Genomic DNA, 20,985 nt, shown 5'->3' with positions numbered 1-20,985 from the left:
TTGGTTAAGGAAAACAAACCGAGCTCCTCAAGTCTCCTTTCATACGAAAGGCCTTCCATTCCTCGGATCATTCTAGTGGCCCTTCTTTGTACCTGTTCTAGTTTGAATTCATCCTTCTTAAACATGGGAGACCAAAACTGCACACAATACTCCAAATGAGGTCTCACCAGCGCCTTATATAACGGGACTAGCACCTCCTTATCCCTACTAGAAATACCTCGCCTAATGCAACCCAAGACCGCATTAGCTTTTTTAACGGCCACATCACATTGCCTACTCATAGTCATCTTGCGATCAACCAGGACTCCTAGGTCCTTCTCCTCCTCTGTTACTTCCAACTGGTGCGTCCCCAGCTTATAACTAAAGTTCTTGTTAGACATCCCTAAATGCATAAAAAGATAAAAGATTAAAAGATACTGCAAAGGTCATCTGGTGAATAACCATGATGATGTCCCTCCCCTGCCTTAAATAGCTTTTGCGTATGGTGGGGACACTTTGTCTCCAAGCTTAGTTCCCATGCCTTTCAGTGGAAAAACACTGTTATTCCAAAATGGAGCCCAGTAACATGTGATCTACTCACATGTCCCTCTAATGTCATAGCAGCCATGACTAATGACACTTATGAAAGGTCTGGGCATACGAGCCAAGAATGTCCACTGAGAAGGAGAACTGAGTCCCAGGCACTCAAAACCAATGGGGGACCTGGAGTGAGTGGTCCATCTACAGTAGAAGGGCAAGCAGTGGCAGAAGGATTCCTAGGCCTGTCCTTGGAGGGAAGGAACATGGGCAGTGCCAGTGTATCTAGTGAATTCTGTAAGTGAGCATTTGGAGACTGTCTAACTGCTGAAGTGTGTATAACGGGGTGAAGATCACATATTTGTTAGATACTGGCTCAGAAGCCACCACCATTAATGGGTTGCATTTCCCAAAAAACTTGAAGGCCAAGGTGCTGACCACTCACAGCACAGTATGTATGTGTAACAGCAGTTAATAGACTGGCAATCCCAGTGGTGGGGTGTCTTTAAGCAGAAATAGAATAGTTGGGCCACACATGGCTAGTAAAAAGTGTCTTCATCCTGAAAGACAAAGCCTCTGAAGGGAGGCATGTGGTATGTCTTGCTCTTCTGCGCTATGCAAGGCTCTTCACATTTCTGCAAAACATGGAATAACCTGCTCCCTCTGCCTGCCTGAGGCTCTGTCCACACTACACACCTTACAGCAGCACAGCTGTATCGTTGTAAGGTCTCCCATATTGCCGCTCTATGCCAATGAGAGAGAGCTCTCTGGAAAGCATAATTAAACCACTCCCAATGAGCATCTCCCGCTGACCTAGCACTGTTCACACCAGCCCTTTGGTCAGTCAGGGGTGAGTTTTTTTCAGACCCTTGACCGAAAAAAGTGTTCCATCTCCATGTGGCTCCTTCTTCCCTTCACCACAGCCTTGTTATCTCTGCCCTCTCCTCTGGTCTCCCCACTGGTACTAGGGATTGTCTTGGGAATTCATAAGAAGGAGGCACAGTCTGTATCCAAATTAGGGAGGTGTGATTAGAACTAAAGCAGAGTTACACAAGGTAAGGGAGAGCCACGTGCTCCCAGCTGTGTGTCTGGTGCACCTGCTACTCAATGGCCCATTCTCGCTAGCCCCAAGCTAGTTCCTCAAAACAGGCGCTCTGCTCTCAAAGGCCCAGGACATTCTTCTAATGGCCAGGGCAGGTCAGTGCTTTTCAGCTGTCTCACACCCACCCAGCAGCCTACATAACCACTCATTTTTAGTGCTGCTACTCCTCCACCGCTCCCGTCCACCCACTGTTGCACATAGTAGCTGTGTCTTGTCTGAATTTGATTTATAAGCTCCTTGTGGCAGTTTCTCCTTCTGTGTTTGTGAAGGGCCCAGCACAAGGGGCCCTGAACTGGAGCGGGGTCACTGCAGGTTTCTAAAATACAAATAATGATCATAAATAATCAACACAATAATCCAGGTAAATCAGGGCCTGGCCTCTCCTCTTTGACTTTAGCTACAGATGAAAGTCAAACCATGCTGGCCACCTACAGAGTGTTAGTAACTTTAATACAGGTGCATGTGGCGCCCCCTTTTGATTTGGACAGGAGAATTCATTGAGTCTCATTCCAGTGCTTAAAAACCCAGGTTCTCTACGCTGGAGAAATACATCTGATGAGCCAGATGAGCAGGCAGAGTTCAGCTGTGGGAATCCAAGTGTTTTCCAGCTGGGGCAGTGCTGGAAATCTGACTCAGCCTGGAACATTCGATTTCAATTCCACCTGGGAGAGACTGGGAGGAAATGAACTGAGAAGGAGAGAACAAATCCAGTGCAAACTCTAATCTGGTCTCTATCCTGCCTATAGTGCCCACCATGTTACACGGCAGTGGTGGGGGGAGGGCCAGGCCTCTGTTCCCAGGTCAGGCCCCCCAGCTGCCCTCTATCCATAAGAGTATTCTGTTGGTGTTGCTTTTCCTGAGTCTGTTCCCCTGAAGCGGTCCCAGTTACTGTGATGCGTTGGCAGGTTTCTGAGTGAGAACGGAAGTGGAGTCCTGGAGTTCACACCTCACAGGAGTGGGGAGCTCACAACCTCCAACTAGTTCTGAAAACCTCAGATTCACTTTGAGAGGATGGCGAATGATAAGGCTCCGTCTTCCAGCCTTTCCTCTGCATCCCACCTGTCATAGGTTTATTCCCCACTTGGAACTTTAGCGTCCACAAGATGGGGACCTGCATGGGCTCCTCTAAACTTAAATCCTAGTTTAGATCTGGTAATGCTGCCATTATGGAAATTCCAGTGTCTAGCACACTCCCTGTTCCGCCAAAACTTTCCCAGGGGAACACCGATCCAAAGTCCTTGGATCTTAACACAAAGGGAAATAGCCCATTCCCCCGCCTCCCCCTCCCCCTCCCTTAGCCATCGGGAGAGATCACCTTGATTCAAACTCCTTGAATCAAAACAAAGAGGGATTCACCTTCCCCCCTCCTCTTCCCCTGAGGTTCCAAACAAGGGAAGAAATCAATCAGGTTCTTAAAAGGAAAGATTTTATTAAAAGAAAGAAAGAAAGTAACACTATCTCTGTAACACCAGGATGAAAAATATTACAGGGTCTAGCTTATAAACCTAGAGGGACTCCCCCCCCTTTCTCAGAATAATCAAAAGTAACAGCAAACAGAAATAAAGATATTTCTCCAGCAAACACACATTTGCAAATACAGAAATTAATCACAAAACTAATCCACCTTGCTAATACTCACTATACTGAATAGAAGGAAATATTTCAGGAAGCTTGGAGAGCCTGGATGTACGTCTGGCCCCTCTTAGATCCAAAGAGAGAACAGCCCCCAAAACAAAGAACACAAACCAAGACTTCCCTCCACAGAGATTTGAAATTATCTTGTCCCTTGATTGGTCCTCTGGTCAGGTGTCCGTCAGGTTTACTGAGCTTGTTAACCCTTTACAGGTAAAAGAGACCTTAACCCTTAACTATCTGTTTATGACACCACCCAATGAACCATCCCTGCCAGAGCGGGAATCCATTGTCCTCTTGGTATGATGGAAAGACCATGGTTAAGGCAGGGCAGTCAGGTCTCCTGGGTTCTGTCTCTCATTCTGACACTCAATCTCTGGGTCACATTGGACAATTCATGTTGCCCTTTGCCTCAGTTTACTTATTTGTATAATGGGGATATGTTAATAGTCACTTTCCTACGCTAGGTGTTCTCAAAATCCTCTAATGAAAGGTGCAGCACAATATGGTGATAGTTACAAATAAGAATTACAGATCTCTAATGCCTTAGAGACAGTTCAGTGTGCCTGCAGAAAGTGCTTCTGTCTTTCCTCAGTCATCATTCTCCAGATCTGTCTGTCTAATATCTACCCATCCCTCCTAGATATCTACAGGGTATTAGGCCCTATGGAGATCTAGGCATTATCCCCTGTTTTCTTCCTAATTAACTATACATTTTAAATATACACAAATACACAGAGCAGCCAATTTGTCTCTGGGGGCAGAGCCCAAAAGTTCTCATCTCCCTTTGGGAAGTTCCCTTAATTACTTATTACTCCTAATGCTGGATAAATAGCACAGAAGCACAGGCAGGCTTGTCTCCAGCCTGTTTACATCCAGATTCATAGATTCATAGACTCTAGGACTGGAAGGGATCTCGAGAGGTCATCGAGTCCAGTCCCCTGCCCTCATGCTGCTTCTCCGCTAGAGGCTGAGCTATATTATATTATATATTATGTTATAAATGGTGCATGCCCCTGTGTTGTCACTCTGTGTAGGATGTTGCTGCAGATGCTGCGGTGAGAGAGGTGTGGGACACGGCTACCTGGATTCACAGGAAAGACACTTCCATCTCAGAATTCACAGGTACCCATCTCTTCCTGAGAAGCTCACCTGATCAAGACATCCAGGGCTTGGGCTGTTAATGGGTTTCTGTTACCTGACTTTTATCTGCTGGAAAACATGGAGGTGCTAGTGCTCCTCACTGCGGCAATTTTAAGAATTTGTCAGCATGGGCAATACATCTTGTCTCCTTGCTTTATTCAAGAAGTTGTTGAACCGTTATGTCTGAAAGGTTTAAAAAAACAATTCAGCCATAAGGAGATGCCCAGTGCAGTAAATTTCAATCGAATCGCTTAGAGTTTAGCAAACTCATATGCAACTCAAAATGAGGTCTTCTAATGGAAGGTGTCAGCCCCCTTAACTAAAAGTGGTGCCACCAGCACCACTTTCAATGGCCAATGCACTTGTGAATCCCATTCAGTTAAACTCTTTGCTCCAGTAATGTCTGTGGCAAGGAGTTCAACAGGCAAAATAGGTATTATGTAAACAATTTTCTTTTATCAGTGTTATATATTCAGACTATCAATGTTATTGAATGTTCCCTTTGCGTGTGTTATGAGACAGAGTCAACATAAATGTTTGATCTAGTTGTTTTATCAATAGATTCAGAGGGTTCAAGGCCAGAAGGGCCCATTTGATCATCCGGTCTGAACTCCTGTATAACACAGGCAAGTATATTTCACCTAGTTACCCCCTGTATTGGGCTCCATAACTTGTGCTTCACTAAACCCTCTTCTACAGTAGGATTTTACATCATAGAATCACAGAACCACGGGGTGAGAAGGCACCGCGAGGGTCATCTAGTCTAACTGCCTGCCAAGAAGCAGGATTTGTTGCATCCAGGACAGATGACTGTCCAGCTTCCTTTGGAAAACCTCCAGCAAAGGAGCTTCCATGTCCTCCCGAGGCATCTCTTCTATTGTCCTCCTGTTCTGACTCTTAGGAAGTTTTCCCTGAAAAATTTCATCTAACTCTGCTGTAGTTTGAAGCCATTGCCTCTTGTCTTGTGCTTTGTGGTAAGAGAGAACATTTCTCCACCTCTTTTATGGCACCTTTTCAAGTGTTTGAAGATGGCTGTCATGCCCCCTTTAATCGCCTCTTTCCAAACTAAACACACCCAGTTCCTTCAGCCTTTTTTTCGTATGGTTTGTATTCCATACCTTGGATCAGCTTTGTCTCTCATCTCTGGATCTTTTCAGATTTTCCTACATCCTTTTGATACGCTGGTGCCTGGAACTAGACACAATACTAGAGCTGAGGCTTAACCAGTGATGAGAACAAATATATTATCACCTCCCGTGACTTCATGTTGTGCCTTTGCTAATGAACCCCAAAAATGCATTTCTGTGGTGTTTTTTTGCAATTAAAAAAAAAACCCACACCCCTGAAAGATGTACGTATAGCAATCTAACTGTGGTGTCAGGCAACTGGTGTCTGAGATTTGCCAAATTTAATCCACTGTAGATGTGCTTCACTGATATTGCAGCATGTTCATTTTCATCTGAATGTTTTCCCTTATTACATTAAATGCCTCAGAGAAATCACAATCTATTGCATCTGTGCAGCTTCCTTGATCAGCCAAACACACTCTCATTAAAGGATGAGGTTGGGTTTATTTCAGAAGACCGGTTTTCCATAAATCCTGTTGTTGACTGATATTAATTATATTCCTAGACTTTTTTGTTAACTTAATCCCATACTAGCTTTTCCACTGTTTCCTAACCCTGTCAAATCTTTTCTTTTTAAAAACCTTTCCCTTCATTTTTATGCTTTACAGTTAACACAGAACTGTTCTGTATTTAATTTCTTCTACTTTTGGGGCTCTGCTGCTGTGTGATTGTGTGCTTCTGCTTCCAAATGAGAAGTGTGGTTGATTGGTTAGTTCGTAACTCTGGTGTTCGTTACTCTAAGGTTCCATTATACATGCTCTTTAACATCTTCCTTGACTGCTAATGGACTGGAAAGTATTTCATCACCTCATGTGATATGTGGACATCATAACACTTCTTTCCAAATGCAGAACAATACATCTGCCTTTTCTGCAACTTTAACAAGCTTCTTTTCCCCCACTAGGAATTGGCCTAAACCTTTTATAGGAATTCTTTTGATATTTCGCTGATGTTTTTACATCCTTTATCAATTTTCATAACTTTATAACTTGGGGGGAGGGATAGCCTAGTAGTTTGAGTGTTGGCCTGCTAAAGTCAGGATTGTGAGTTCAATCCTTGAGGGGGCTACTTAGGGATCTGGGGCAAAAATTGGTCCTGCTAGTGAAGACAGGGGGCTGGACTCAATGACCTTTCAAGGTCCCTTCCAGCTCTAGGAGATTGGTATATCTCCAATTATTACTATATTTGGGGGTTGGACTAGATGACGTCCTGAGGTCCCTTCCAACCCTGAGATTCTGTGATTCCAATATCTGTTGCTTGCCATCTATTTTCCCTTCATCCCATTAGTTCTATATTGTTTCCCCCCCACATTATTGCTGCCTTCACTTTGCCAGTGAACTGGGTTTCAAGCCAAAGTTGGGCACTTTTTGATTGTGGAATTGAGGATTTTTAACTATCTACTGAACTCTTCTTAAAGAACTCCCCATTTTTATTCTCATTTCCCTGTTTATATTTTTTCCTCCCAGTCAGTTTTGGTGATAGTTTGCTGCAGCTTTGAGGAATTAGCCCTTTCGTAGTACAAAGTGTCAGTAGATATGACTGGTTGGGAACTGTTCTCTGTCCATTTGAATGTAATCAGTTCCATTCTTAAATTTTTCTCTCATCTATTATATGTTCCTTACGTTGTCAATCCTCTAAATTAAATCGCCCCAGACTTTTCATTCTGTCCACATATGGCAACCTCCCCCATTCTCATATCCTGTCTCAGAAACCCCTTTTTATTTGCTAGGTCTTTTATAGAGCCTGGGTGACCAAAACTGAGTGTGTGTCCAGAGCAGGTTACTCTCCACCTCATTCCTTTGACATCTGAACATTGTCTTTGTTGTAAATGAGCAATTGTTTCCATGACCTGCTATCAACGATGCACAGGGTTTGTTTTTTTCCCCCCTCTGTTGTGTTGCAGATTGCATGTCTTGACAATGGTTTGGATTATTTTCACTCTGAGATTTTGAGGAACTGGGGAAATGGGAAAATCCCTACAGCATAGACCCTTTAGCCTGGGTTTCATTGCATTTCCTGCTGATGCCTGTCAATGTTTCCCACACCACAATGTGTAGGAATTATTGATGCATAGAGCATTATGATATATGGACTAGGCATTAGTAGGGTCAATTGTTCATAACTCATTTTCCTGAATTATGAAAACACCATTTATCAGTGTGTGAAAAGCGACAAATCTGCTTCACCCATGAGAACATCTCCAGTAGTGCAAGTAATGTCTCATATTAAAATTGTCTCTCCATCCAGGAATTTTTACGGTGAACATCACCCTAGATCTTGGGCACATACAGTAAGTCAGGGGAACGTATGGTACATGCACTAGATACCATTCTGCTTCAGTGTTGGACACCTTCTCCCTTACTCCATGTCAGATTCCAACGCAACTGACTTCACCAACCCCTCCACCTTCATCCTGATGGGCATTCCTGGCCTGGAAGCGGCCCATGTCTGGATCTCCATCCCCTTCTGCACCATGTACACCATAGCCATCTTGGGGAACTTCACCATCCTGTTCATTGTGAAGATAGAACCGAGCCTCCATGTGCCCATGTACTATTTCCTCTGCATGCTGGCCGTCACCGACCTGGTCCTGTCTACGTCCATCCTGCCCAAGACTCTGAGCATCTTTTGGTTCAATTTCAGGGAAATAGATTTCAGTGCCTGCCTCACCCAGATGTACTTCATTCACTGCTTCTTAACGGTGGAGTCTGGGATCTTTGTGGCCATGGCTTTGGATCGCTATGTGGCCATCTGCCATCCCCTGAGACATTCCACCATCCTGACAAACCCCGTGGTGGCCAAGATCAGCCTGACTGTGGTGTTGCGTGGCTGCATGCTCCTGTTGCCTGGTACATTCCTGGCAAGTTTCTTGCCATATTGCAGAACCAACATCATCCCCCACACACACTGTGAGCACATGGCTGTGGTGAAGCTGGCCTGCGCCGATATCCATGTCACTAGTTACTATGGCCTCTTTGTGTTATTCTTTGTGACTGGTCTTGATGTGTTTTTTATCACTGTGTCCTATAGTCAGATCCTCAGGGCCATCTTCAACCTCCCCATGAAGGACACCCGGCTTAAGACATTTGCGACCTGCAGCTCCCACCTTTGTGCCATATTAGCCTCTTCTCCTTCCTCACTCAGCGGTTTGGCCAAAATATGGCCCTGTATTTCCATGTTCTCATGGCCAACATGTACATCCTGGTGCCCCCCATGCTAAACCCCATTATCTATGGAGTGAGGACCAGACAGATCCGGGACAGGCTGCTCCGTCTCTTTTCTCATAAAGGGACCTAAAGTTTTCTCCTGGTGCTTTGGTTCTCAGACAAGCTCCATAGAAAGCTGGCGGGTGACATGGTGCTGGGCCCCATTCCCTGACTGGACACTACAAGTGACATTAAATCCTTTCCTGACCACACTGTGCTGTGTCAGACTGACAAACTTGGAAATCAATCTGTGTACAACTCATTAACTCATAGGATGGCCACATTTCTAATTGCTGTTAACTGGACATTGATGCCCTCCTCATTGTCCCATCTTTTCCCGTGGTTCGCTAGCTCTTCTCCCTCCCCGCCCTCTGTTGCTGGATTGTATCCACCTCACAAAGCCTTGCTGCAGGGACTTCATTTCAGATTTTGGAGTGGGGAGGGGCAACTTTAACTGCGATCCCCGGGGTTACTTAGGCACTTGCAAACTCAAGTGTTTTGGCAGATAACTTGGCAATTATATGTCAGGAGCAGTGTTTCTAATTCCTATAGAAAAGAAAGAAAATTAAAGTAATAATAAATCTATTAAGCTCTTCTATAAACATGTTTGACATCTTGTGGGAAGTCACTTAAGGACACTTGTCAAGGTTCCTCCCCCACTCTGAACTTTCGGGTACAGATGTGGGGACCTGCATGGACACTTCTAAGCTTAATTACTAGCTTAGATCTGGTAACACTGCCACCATCCAGAAATTTCAGTGTCTGGATCACTTTCTGTCCCCCCAAAACCTTCCCCTCCCTGGGCAGCCTTGAGAGGCTTTTTCACCAAGTTCCTGGTGAACACCGACCCAACCCCTTGGATCTTAACACAAGGAGAATTTAACCATCCCCCGTCTTTTCCCCCACCAATTCCCGGTGAGTCCAGATCCAATCCTTGGATCTTAACACAAGGAAAAAAATTAATCAGGTTCTTAAAAAGAAAGCTTTTAATTAAAGAAAGAAAGGTAAAAATTATCTCTGTAAAATTAGGATTGAAAATACTTTACAGGGTAATCAGATTCAGATAGCCCAGAGGAACCCCCTCTAGCCTTAGGTTCAAAGTTACAGCAAACAGAGGTAAAATCCTCTCAGCAAAAAGGAACATTTACAAGTTGAGAAAACAAAAATAAGACTAACACGCCTTGCCTGGCTATTACTTACAAGTTTGAAACATGAGAGACTGATTCAGAAAGATTTGGAGAGCCTGGATTGATGTCTGGTCCCTCTTAGTCCCAAGAGCGAACAACCCCCAAAACAAAGAGCACAAACAAAAGACTTCCCTCCACCAAGATTTGAAAGTATCTTGTCCCATTATTGGTCCTCTGGTCAGGTGTCAGCCAGGTTTACTGAGCTTCTTAACCCTTTACAGGTAAAAGAGACATTAACCCTTAACTATCTGCTTATGACAACACTTAATGACCACTTTCCTCATATGTGCAGTGCTAGTTATCTCATCATAGTAGGCAATCACGTTGATCAGGCCTGACTTGCCTTTGTGAATCCATGTTGACTGTTTCCGATTAACTTCCTCTCTTCCAAGTGTATCAAAATAGATTTGTTGAGGACTTTCCCCATGACTTTTCCAGGTGAGGCTGACAGGTCTGTATTTCCCTGGATTTTCCTTCTTCCCTTTTTTTAAAGTGGGCACTATATTTGCCTTTTTCAAATCATCTGGGATCTCCCGCGATCACCATGAGTTTTCATAGATATTGGTCAATGGCTCTGCAATTGCATCAGCCAACTCCTTCAGCACCCTTGGATGTATTGCATCTGTCCCCATGTGCATGTCCAGCTTTTCTAAATAGTTGTCAACCTGTTCTTGCATCATGGATGGTTGCTCACCTCCTACCCATACTGTGTTGCCTAGGGTAGAAGTCTGAGACCAGACCTTGTCTGTGAAGGCTGAAGTAAAAAAAGCATTGAGTGCTTCACCTTTTTCCACATCATCTGTCACTATGTTCCCTCCCTCATTCAGTAAGGGTCCCACACTTTCCCTGATCACCTTCTTGTTGCTAATATATCTGTAGAAACCCTTCATGTTGCCCTTCACATTCCTTGCTAGCTGCAACTCCAATTTTTTCTTTGGCCTTCCTGATGACACAGCTCTCCTCCCTGGTCTGATCCTCTGGCCCCTCTGGCTCTGGTCGGCTCCGCTCGACTCCCAGCTCAGCCTGGGCCTCTTCTCTCTCTTTAGCAGTAGGAGTCCACAAAGAATCACAGGGAGTCTGGTTCATTTGCGAACAGTCACACTGAGTAGCAGGCATCGAGTGTTGAATTTCCTGTATTGCTTTCAAACTGCCCAGACCCAAAATGTGGCACCCAGGGTGTGGCAAGGACCAATAATGAGGCACAGACAATATTATCCTTGCAGGGGACTCCAGATACCTTTTTAGATTATATGGCCATGAGGGACCCTGCTCTGACCTCCTACATCACACAGGCCATAGGGTTGCCCTTGAATATTTCCTGCTTGAACTAGAGCAGATCTTTGAGAGAAAAACATCCCATCTTGATTGCCAGATGTCTAGGCTGTTCCCCACTCTGAAACTTCGAGTGCAGAAGGTGGGGGTTACAAAAGACCTTTAAAGTACTTGCTGCTAAAGGCTTGACTTAATACTCCACAAGGTTACAGATTCCCTGGCCTCAACTGTTATCGCTGCCACCACCCAAATGCAAAAACATCTCTGAGAACCCAGGTAAGTGCACCTGGGAATTCCTTCCTGTGAGGTGCCCTCAAGCCTTTTTAACCCAACCCCTAGAGAAAGCTTAAAAAAAACTGCTGTTGATACCAGCTGAGAAGTTTGGAACCATAGTTCCTCTCAGTAATTGGGCTGAGCAGAATTAGACACGTGAGCAAAGAACCTCCACCTTTATCTCCATCCTCTTTGGAACCCCCCTTCAGGTTGTTGAAAGTTGCTATCAAATCTCCCCCTCACTCTTCTTTTCTGCAGTCTCAATAACCTCAGTTCCCTCAGCTTCTCCTCATAAGTCATGTGCCCCATCTCCCTAATCATTTTCATTGCCCTCCGTGTGACTGTCTCTAATTTGTCCACATTGAGACCATTGCAAGTTGTTTGACCTAGTTCAACATGACATTCAGATTAACAAACTACACTAGACAGTTTCATTAGAGCACTCATTAGATGGAGTGAGAACTGGCTAACTGATAGATCTCAGCAAGGAGATGTACATAGGGAATCATCATCTGGTGGGTTTTTTCTCATGGTTCACTAGGGGCCCTATCTCCCATTGATGTGTGTATCCAGGAGTCTGGCTGATGAGAGGAGACTATTTCTACGTGGGAGCCCTCTCCTAGAGTGAGATGCCCAGAACGGGTTAGCATTTTCTTGTGGGAGACCTGAGAGAGACGTGGGAGACCCAGATCCAAAATCTCTGCTCTCCTGTATTTGGAGTAGGGACTTAAAACACAGGTCTCCCACATCCCACGTGAGCGCCCTGAGCAGCAGGCAAATGAGAATTTCAGGTGGGGCTCTCAGTATCTCCGGCTGGAGCTGTTCCACCTTGTACAAATAAACTTTTAGTGGATTAGGGATTTGAATCTGGGTCTCCCACATTCCAAGTGAGGACGCTAAGGCACTGGCCTATGGGATATTCTGGAGATGCAGATACATAGACACGTGTGAACATAAACACACACAAACCCACATGTGCACACACACACACACACACAGAGATGCATGTGCGTGCAAAGGTGCACACAGACACACAAACACACACACACATACCTACACGGACACACACACAGGTGCATGTGCGCGCAGACACACAAAGGTGCACATACACACACAAACACACACACACACAGGCGGACACGCACACACACACACAGACACTTGTACATACACACTTTCCTTAACTGCAAGGACCCACCCAGGAGGCATGATCTGAGGATGCCTAAGGGATCAGGCTTGCTGGGAAGATGGCCATGGGAACACCACATTGGAGAACCCCACCAGGATTGAGGCCTCAGCGAAGACTCTGAGCAGCTCATTAGCTGTGGGGAAGCATCAGTGCTCAGGTTGCATTGTGAAGGCTAGTGGTGGAATCTCCTACAGGGTTAGACAGCAGATGAGCTGGGGGGTTGAGAAAGGCAGTGGTGCCTAAATAATGTATTTTCCTAAGGGCCTTTGTGGATCTAGACCTGGACGCATTTTTGGAAGATGCTTTAGTCAAACAGAAAGTAAGGTTCAAAACCAAGGGTGCTGGCGGCTTCGTTGGAGGAAACAGTCTACTTCACGGACGTCCACCGCTCACTTTTAAAGGACTCTCTCCTCCTGTCTTTGTACGAGGAGCAGGGACCCAGCACTAAAGCAGGTTTTTATCTGCTCTTCCCGTCCTCCAGCCGCTCTAATGTCCCAGCTGCTTGCCCTGCTAGAGCCTGGGTAATGGCCCTTGCTTAGCTGGCTAACAGCTCTCGCACCCTCGTGGGACGAGAACAGGGTGTGATGCTGTGTGATTGAATAATGACCAGTTTTATCATTGTTGCTACCACAGTTATACAATTGCAACAAATGTTGTACAAATTATGTCCTGTCATTATCCTGGTTATATGCAAGGTAAGGGAGAGCCAAGTGCTCTCAGCTGTCTGTCCGGTGCACCTGCTACTCAATGGCCCATTCCCTCTAGCCCCAGTTTTTTCCCTCAAACATCTGCCCTGCTAATAAAGGCCCAGGATATTCTTCCAACTGCCAGGGCCGGGCTGTGCATTTCCGCTGTCTCCACCCACCCAGCAGCCTATGGAACCACCCATTCTTAGTGCTGTCACTCCCCCATCTCCCATCCACCCACTGTGACTTGTTGCACACAGTAGCTGTGTCTTGTCTGAATTTGATTGATAAGCTCCTAGGGGCAGGGGCTGTTTCTCCTTCTGTATTTGCGAAGGTCCCAGCACAAGGGGCTCTGAGCTGGAGCGTGGTCTCTGGAGGCTTCCACAATACAAATAATGATCATAAATAATCAACACAATAATCCAGGTAAATCAGGGCCTGGCCCCTCCTCTTTGCCTTTAGCTGCAGACGAAAGTCAAACCATGCTGGCCAGCTACAGAGTGTTAGTAACTTTAAAACAGGTGCACGTGGCACCCCCTTTCGGCTTGGACAGGAGAATTCATACAGTCTCATTTCAGTGCTTAAAAACCCAGGTGCTCCACACTGGAGAAATACCCCTGATGAGCCAGAGGAGCAGGCAGAGAGTTCAGCTGTGGGAATCCAAGCGCCCTCCAGCCGGGGCAGTGCTGGAAAGTCTGACTCAGCCTGGAACATTCGATTTCAATTCCCCCTGGGAGAGACTGGGAGGAAATGAACCGAGAAGGAGAGAAGAAATCCAATGCAAACTCTAATCCAGTCTCTACCCTGCCTAGAGGGCCCCCCTTGTTCCAGGGCAGCTTTGGGGGGAAAGGGAGGCCTCTGTCCCAGGTCAGGCCCCCAGCTGCCCTTTGTCCACAGGAGTATTCTGTTGGTGCTACTTTCACTCAGTCTCTTCCTCCGAAGTTACCCCAGTGACTGTGATGTGTTGGCAGGTTTCTGGGTGGGAGCGAAAGTGGAGTCCTGGAGTTCACACCTCACAGGAGTGGGGAGCTCACAAACTGCAGCTAGTTCTGAAAACCTCAGATTTCCATTGAAAGGATGGCGAAGGCTCAGGCTCCCTCTTCCAGCCTTTCCCCTGCATCCCACCCAACAAACTATCCCTGCCAGAGCGGGAGTCCATTTCCCTCTTGGTGTGATGGAGAGACCATGGTTAAGGCAGGGCAGTCAGGTCTCCTGGGTTCTGTCTCTCATTCTGACACTGAATATCTGTGTCACATTGAACAATTCATGTCGCCCGGTGTCTCAGTTTACTTATCTGTATAATAGGGGTATGTGCATAATCACTTCCCTTTGCTAAGTGTTTTCAAAATCCTTCGATCAAAGGGGCTGCACAACATGATAATAGTTACTAATGAGAATTACAGATCTCTGATGTCTTAGAGACTGTTCAGTGTGCCTGCAGAAAGTGCTTGTCTCTCCCCTCAGTCATCATTCTTCAGATCTGTCTGTCTAATATCTACCCATCGCTCCTAGATATCTACAGTTTATCAGGCCCTACAGACATCTACGCATTATCCTCAGTTTTCTTGCTAATTAACTATAACTTTTTAATATACACAAATACACAGAGCAGCCAATTCCTCTATGAACAGAGAGCCCAAGAGTTCTCATCTCCCTTTGGGAAGATCCCTTAATTACTCCTAAAGCTGTATAAATAGCACAGAAGTGCAGGCAGGCTTGTTTCCAGCCAGTTTACATCCCGATGCTGCTTCTCTGCCAGAGGCTGAGTGAATTCTCCTGGGATTGCACAGAGCTATATTATAAATGGTGAACACACCTGTGTGAGCTCTCGGTGTGGGACGCTGCTGCAGATGCTGGAGTGAGAGAGGTGTGAGACTTGGCTACCTGAAGGGGATTCCCAGGGAGGACACTTCCACCTCAGAATTCACAGGTACCCATCTCTTGCTGAGGGCTCTGGCTGTTAACAGTGGGGCTGTTACCTGACTGTTATCTGCTGGAAAACATGGAGGTGCTAGGACTCCTCACTGTCATAAGAAATTTTCAGCATGGGCAAGACATCTTCTCTCTTAGCTTCATTCAAGAAATTGTCAAACTGTTATGCCTGAAACTTTAAAAAAACAAACAAACAAACAAAAAACAAACCCAAACCCCGAATTCAGCCCTAAGCAGATGTGCATTTCAGCTGTCTCACACCCACCCAGCAGCCTACATAACCACTCATTTTTAGTGCTGCTACTCCTCCACCGCTCCCGTCCACCCACTCTTGCACATAGTAGCTGTGTCTTGTCTGAATTTGATATATAAGCTCCTTGTGGCAGGGACTGTTTCTCCTTCTGTGTTTGTGAAGGACCCAGCACAAGGGGCCCTGAACTGGAGCGGGGTCACTGCAGGTTTCTAAAATACAAATAATGATCATAAATAATCAACACAATAATCCATGTAAATCAGGGCCTGGCCTCTCCTCTTTGACTTTAGCTACAGATGAAAGTCAAACCATGCTGGCCACCTACAGAGTGTTAGTAACTTTAATACAAGTGCATGTGGCGCCCCCTTTTGATTTGGACAGGAGAATTCATTGAGTCTCATTCCAGTGCTTAAAAACCCAGGTTCTCTACGCTGGAGAAATACATCTGATGAGCCAGATGAGCAGGCAGAGTTCAGCTGTGGGAATCCAAGCGTTTTCCAGCTGGGGCAGTGCTGCAAAGTCTGACTCAGCCTGGAACATTTGATTTCAATTCCACCTGGGAGAGACTGGGAGGAAATGAACTGAGAAGGAGAGAACAAATCCAGTGCAAACTCTAATCTGGTCTCTATCCTGCCTATAGTGCCCACCTTGTTCCAGGGCAGTGGTGGGGGGAGGGCCAGGCCTCTGTTCCCAGGTCAGGCCCCCCAGCTGCCCTCTATCCATAAGAGTATTCTGTTGGTGTTGCTTTTCCTGAGTCTGTTCCCCTGAAGCGGTCCCAATGACTGTGACGCATTGGCAGGTTTCTGAGTGGGAGCGGAAGTGGAGTCCTGGAGTTCACATCTCACAGGAGTGGGGAGCTCACAACCTCCAACTAGTTCTGAAAACCTCAGATTCACCTTGAGAGGATGGCAAAGGATAAGGCTCCGTCTTCCAGCCTTTCCTCTGCATCCCAGCCAATGAACCATCCCTGCCAGAGCGGGAATCCATTGTTCTCTTGGTGTGAAGGAGAGACCATGGTTAAGGCAGGGCAGTCAGGTCTCCTGGGTTCTGTCTCTCATTCTGACACTCAATCTCTGGGTCACATTGGACAATTCATGTCGCCCTTTGCCTCAGTTTACTTATTTGTATAATGGGGATATGTTAATAGTCACTTTCCTATGCTAGGTGTTCTCAAAATCCTCTAATGAAAGGTGCAGCACAATATGGTGATAGTTACAAATAAGAATTACAGATCTCTAATGCCTTAGAGACAGTTCAGTGTGCCTGCAGAAAGTGCTTCTGTCTTTCCTCAGTCATCATTCTCCAGATCTGTCTGTCTAATATCTACCCATCCCTCCTAGATATCTACAGGGTATTAGGCCCTATGGAGATCTAGGCATTATCCCCTGTTTTCTTCCTAATTAACTATACATTTTAAATATACACAAATACACAGAACAGCTAATTTGACTCTGGGGGCAGAGCCCAAAAGTTCTCATCACCCTTTGGGAAGTTCCCTTAATTACTTATTACTCCTAATGCTGGATAAATAGCACAGAAGCACAGGCAGGCTTGTCTCCAGCCTGTTTACATCCAGATTCATAGACTCTAGGACTGGAAGGGACCTCGAGAGGTCATCGAGTCCAGTCCCCTGCCCTCATGCTGCTTCCCTGCTAGAGGCTGAGCTATATTATATTATATATTATATTATAAATGGTGCATGCCCCTGTGTCGGCACTCTGTGTGGGATGTTGCTGCAGATGCTGCGGTGAGAGAGGCGTGGGACACGGCTACCTGGATTCACAGGAAAGACACTTCCATCTCAGAATTCACAGGTACCCATCTCTTCCTGAGAAGCTCACCTGATCAAGACATACAGGGCTCGGGCTGTTATTGGGGGACTGTTATTTGACTTTTATCTGCTGGAAAATATGGAGGTGCTAGTGCTCCTCACTTTGGCAATTTTAAGAATTTGTCAGCATGGGCAAGACATCTTGTCTCCTTGCTTTATTCAAGAAGTTTTTGAACCGTTATGTCTGAAAGTATAAGCAGCTGCCCAGTGCGGTAAATTTCAATCGAATTGCTTAGAGTTTGGCAAACTCATATGCAACTCAAAATGAGGTCTTCTAATGGAAGGTGTCAGCCCCCTTAACTAAAAGTGGTGCCACCAGCACCACTTTCAATGGCCAATCCACTTGTGAATCCCATTCAGTTAAGCTCTTTGCTCCAGTAATGTCTGTGGCAAGGAGTTCAACAGGCAAAATAGGTATTATGTAAACAATTTTCTTTTATCAGTGTTATATATTCAGACTATCAATGTTATTGAATGTTCCCTTTGTGTGTGTTATGAGACAGAGTCAACATAAATGTTTGATCTAGTTGTTTTATCAATAGATTCAGAGGGTTAAGGCCAGAAGGGCCCATTTGACCTCCTGTATAACACAGGCAAGTAAATTTCACCTAGATACCCCTGTATTGGGCTCCATAACTTGTGCTTCACTAAACCCTCATCTACAGTAGGATTTTACATCATAGAATCACAGAGCCACGGGGTGAGAAGGCACCGCTAGGGTCATCTAATCTAACTGCCAGCCAAAATGTAGGATTTGTTGCATCCAGGACAGATGACTGTCCAGCCTCCTTTGGAGGACCTCCAGCAAAGGAGCTTCCATGTCCTCCCAAGGCATCTCTTCCATTGCCCTCGTGTTCTGACTCTTAGGAAGTTTTCCCTGAGATTTCATCTAACTCTGCTGTGCTGTAGTTTGAACCCATTGCCTCTTGTCTATGTGGTAAGAGAGATCATTTCTCCACCTCTTTTATGGCACCCTTTCAAGTGTTTGAAGATGGCTGTCATGTCCCCCTTTAATCTCCTCTCTTGATATGCTGGTGCCTGGAACTAGACACAATACTAGAGCTGAGGCCTAACCAGTAACAAGAACAACTCTACTATCATCTCCCATGAGTGGTTTGAGCATTGGCCTCCTAAACCCAGGGTTGTGAGTTCAATCCTTGAGGAGGCCACTTAGGGATCTAGGGCAAAAATTGGTCCTGCTAGTGAAGGCAGGGGGCTGGACTCAATGACCTTTTGAGGTCCCTTCCAGTTCTAGGAGATTGGTATATCTCCTATTATTATTATATTTGGGGGTTGGACTAGATGACCTCCTGAGGTCCCTTCCAACCCTGAGATTCTATGATTCCAATATCTATTGCTTGCCATCTATTTTCCCTTCATCCCATCAGTTCTATATTGTTTCCCCCCCCACATTATTGCTGCCTTCACTTTGCCAGTGAACTGGGTTTCTAGCCAAAGTTGGGTGCTTTTTGATTGTGGAATCGAGGTTTTTTAGCTCTCTAATGTACTCTTCTTAAAGACCTCCCCATTTTTATTCTCATTTCTCTGTTTATATTTTTCCTCCCCGTCAGTTTTGCCGCAGCTTTTGGGAATTAGCCCTTTTGAAGCACTAAGAGCCTGTAGATATGACTGGTTGGGAACTGTTCTCTGTTTGTCCATTTGAATGTAATCAGTTCCATTCTTTATTTTCCTCTCATCTATCATATGCTCCCTTCTTTGGCTCTTCTCTAAATTAAATACTCCCAGACTTTTCATTCTGTGCACATATGACAACCTCCCCCATTCTCATATCCTGTCTCAGAAACCCCGTTTTTATTTGCTATGTTCTTTATAGAGCCTGGGTGACCAAAGCTGAGTGTGTGTCAGAGCAGGTTATTCTCCACCCCATTACTTTTACATCAGAACATTGTCCTTGTTGTAAATGAGCAATTGTTTCCATAGACCTGCTATCATCGATGCACAGGGTTTGTTTGTTTTTCCCCTCTGTTGTGTTGCAGATTGCATGTCTTGGCAAAGGTTTGGATTTTTTTCACTCTCAGATTTTGAGCCACTGGGTGAATGCAAATATCTCCACAGTATAGTCCCTCTAGCCTGAGTTTTATTGCATTTCCTGCTGATGCCTATTAATGTTTCCCACACCACAACATGTAAGAATTCTTGATGTATGGAGCACCATAATATATGGAATAGGCATTAGTAGGGTCAGTTTTTCATAATTTATTTCCCTGAATTATGAAAACACCATTTATCAGTGTGTGAAGAGTGACAAATCTGCTTCACCCATGAGAACATCTCAAGTAGTGCAAGTAATGTCTCATATTAAAATTGTCTCTCCATCCAGGAATTTTCACGGTGAACATCACCCTAGATCTTGGGCACATACAATAAGTCAGGGGAACATATGGTACATGCATTAGATACCAATCTGCTTCAGCGTTGGACACCTTCTCCCTTACTCCATGTCAGATTCCAACGCAACTGACTTCACCAACCCCTCCACCTTCATCCTGATGGGCATTCCTGGCCTGGAAGCTGCCCATGTCTGGATCTCCATCCCCTTCTGCACCATGTACACCATAGCCATCTTGGGGAACTTTACAATCCTGTTCATTGTGAAGATAGAACCGAGCCTCCATGAGCCCATGTACTATTTCCTCTGCATGCTGGCCGTCACCGACCTGGTCCTGTCTACATCCATCCTGCCCAAGACACTGAGCATCTTTTGGTTCAATTCTAGGGAAATAGATTTCAGTGCCTGCCTCACTCAGATGTACTTCATTCACTGCTTCCTAGCGATGGAGTCTGGGATCTTTGTAGCCATGGCTTTGGATCGTTACGTTGCAATCTGTGATCCCCTGAGATATTCTGCTATCCTGACAAACCCCATGATGGCCAAGATCAGCCTGGCTGTTGTGCTGCGTGGCTGCATGCTCCTGTTGCCTGGTCCATTCCTGGCAAATTTCTTGCCATATTGCTGAACCAACATCATCCCCCACACACACTGTGAGCACATGGCTGTGGTGAAGCTGGCCTGCACCGATATCCATGTCACTAGTTACTATGGCCTCTTTGTGTTATTCTTTGTGACTGGTCTTGATGTGTTTTTTATCACTGTGTCCTATAGTCAGATCCTCAGGGCCATCTTCAACCTCCCCATGAAGGACACCCGGCTTAAGACATTTGCGACCTGCAGCTCCCACCTTTGTGCCATATTAGCCTCTTCTCCTTCCTCACTCAGCGGTTTGGCCAAAATATGGCCCTGTATTTCCATGTTCTCATGGCCAACATGTACATCCTGGTGCCCCCCATGCTAAACCCCATTATCTATGGAGTGAGGACCAGACAGATCCGGGACAGGCTGCTCCGTCTCTTTTCTCATAAAGGGACCTAAAGTTTTCTCCTGGTGATCTGGCTCTCAGACAAGCTCCATAGAAAGCTGGCTGGTGACATGGTGCTGGGCCCCCTTCCCTGACTGGACACTACAAGTGACATTAAATCCTTTCCTGACCACACTGTGCTGTGTCAGACTGACAAATTTGGAAATCGATCTGTGTACAACTCATTAACTCATAGGATGGCCACTTTTCTAATTGCTGTTAACTGGACATTGATGCCCTCCTCATTGTCCCATCTTTT

General features: G+C 45.6%; 2 pseudogenes; both read left to right on the top strand.

The window, feature by feature from the left end:
• Positions 1 to 7,885: 7,885 nt before the first annotated feature.
• LOC120400029 lies at positions 7,886 to 8,817 on the top strand (annotated as a pseudogene).
• A 10,991-nt stretch (positions 8,818 to 19,808) lies between these two features.
• On the top strand, positions 19,809 to 20,740 carry LOC120400921 (annotated as a pseudogene).
• The last annotated feature ends 245 nt before the right edge of the window (positions 20,741 to 20,985 follow it).

Source organism: Mauremys reevesii, linkage group 1 (genome assembly GCF_016161935.1).
Source record: "Mauremys reevesii isolate NIE-2019 linkage group 1, ASM1616193v1, whole genome shotgun sequence".
In the NCBI taxonomy this organism is placed as follows: Eukaryota; Metazoa; Chordata; order Testudines; family Geoemydidae; genus Mauremys; species Mauremys reevesii.
Note: the sequence above shows the minus strand (reverse complement) of the source record. Positions and strands in the feature narration are given on the sequence as shown.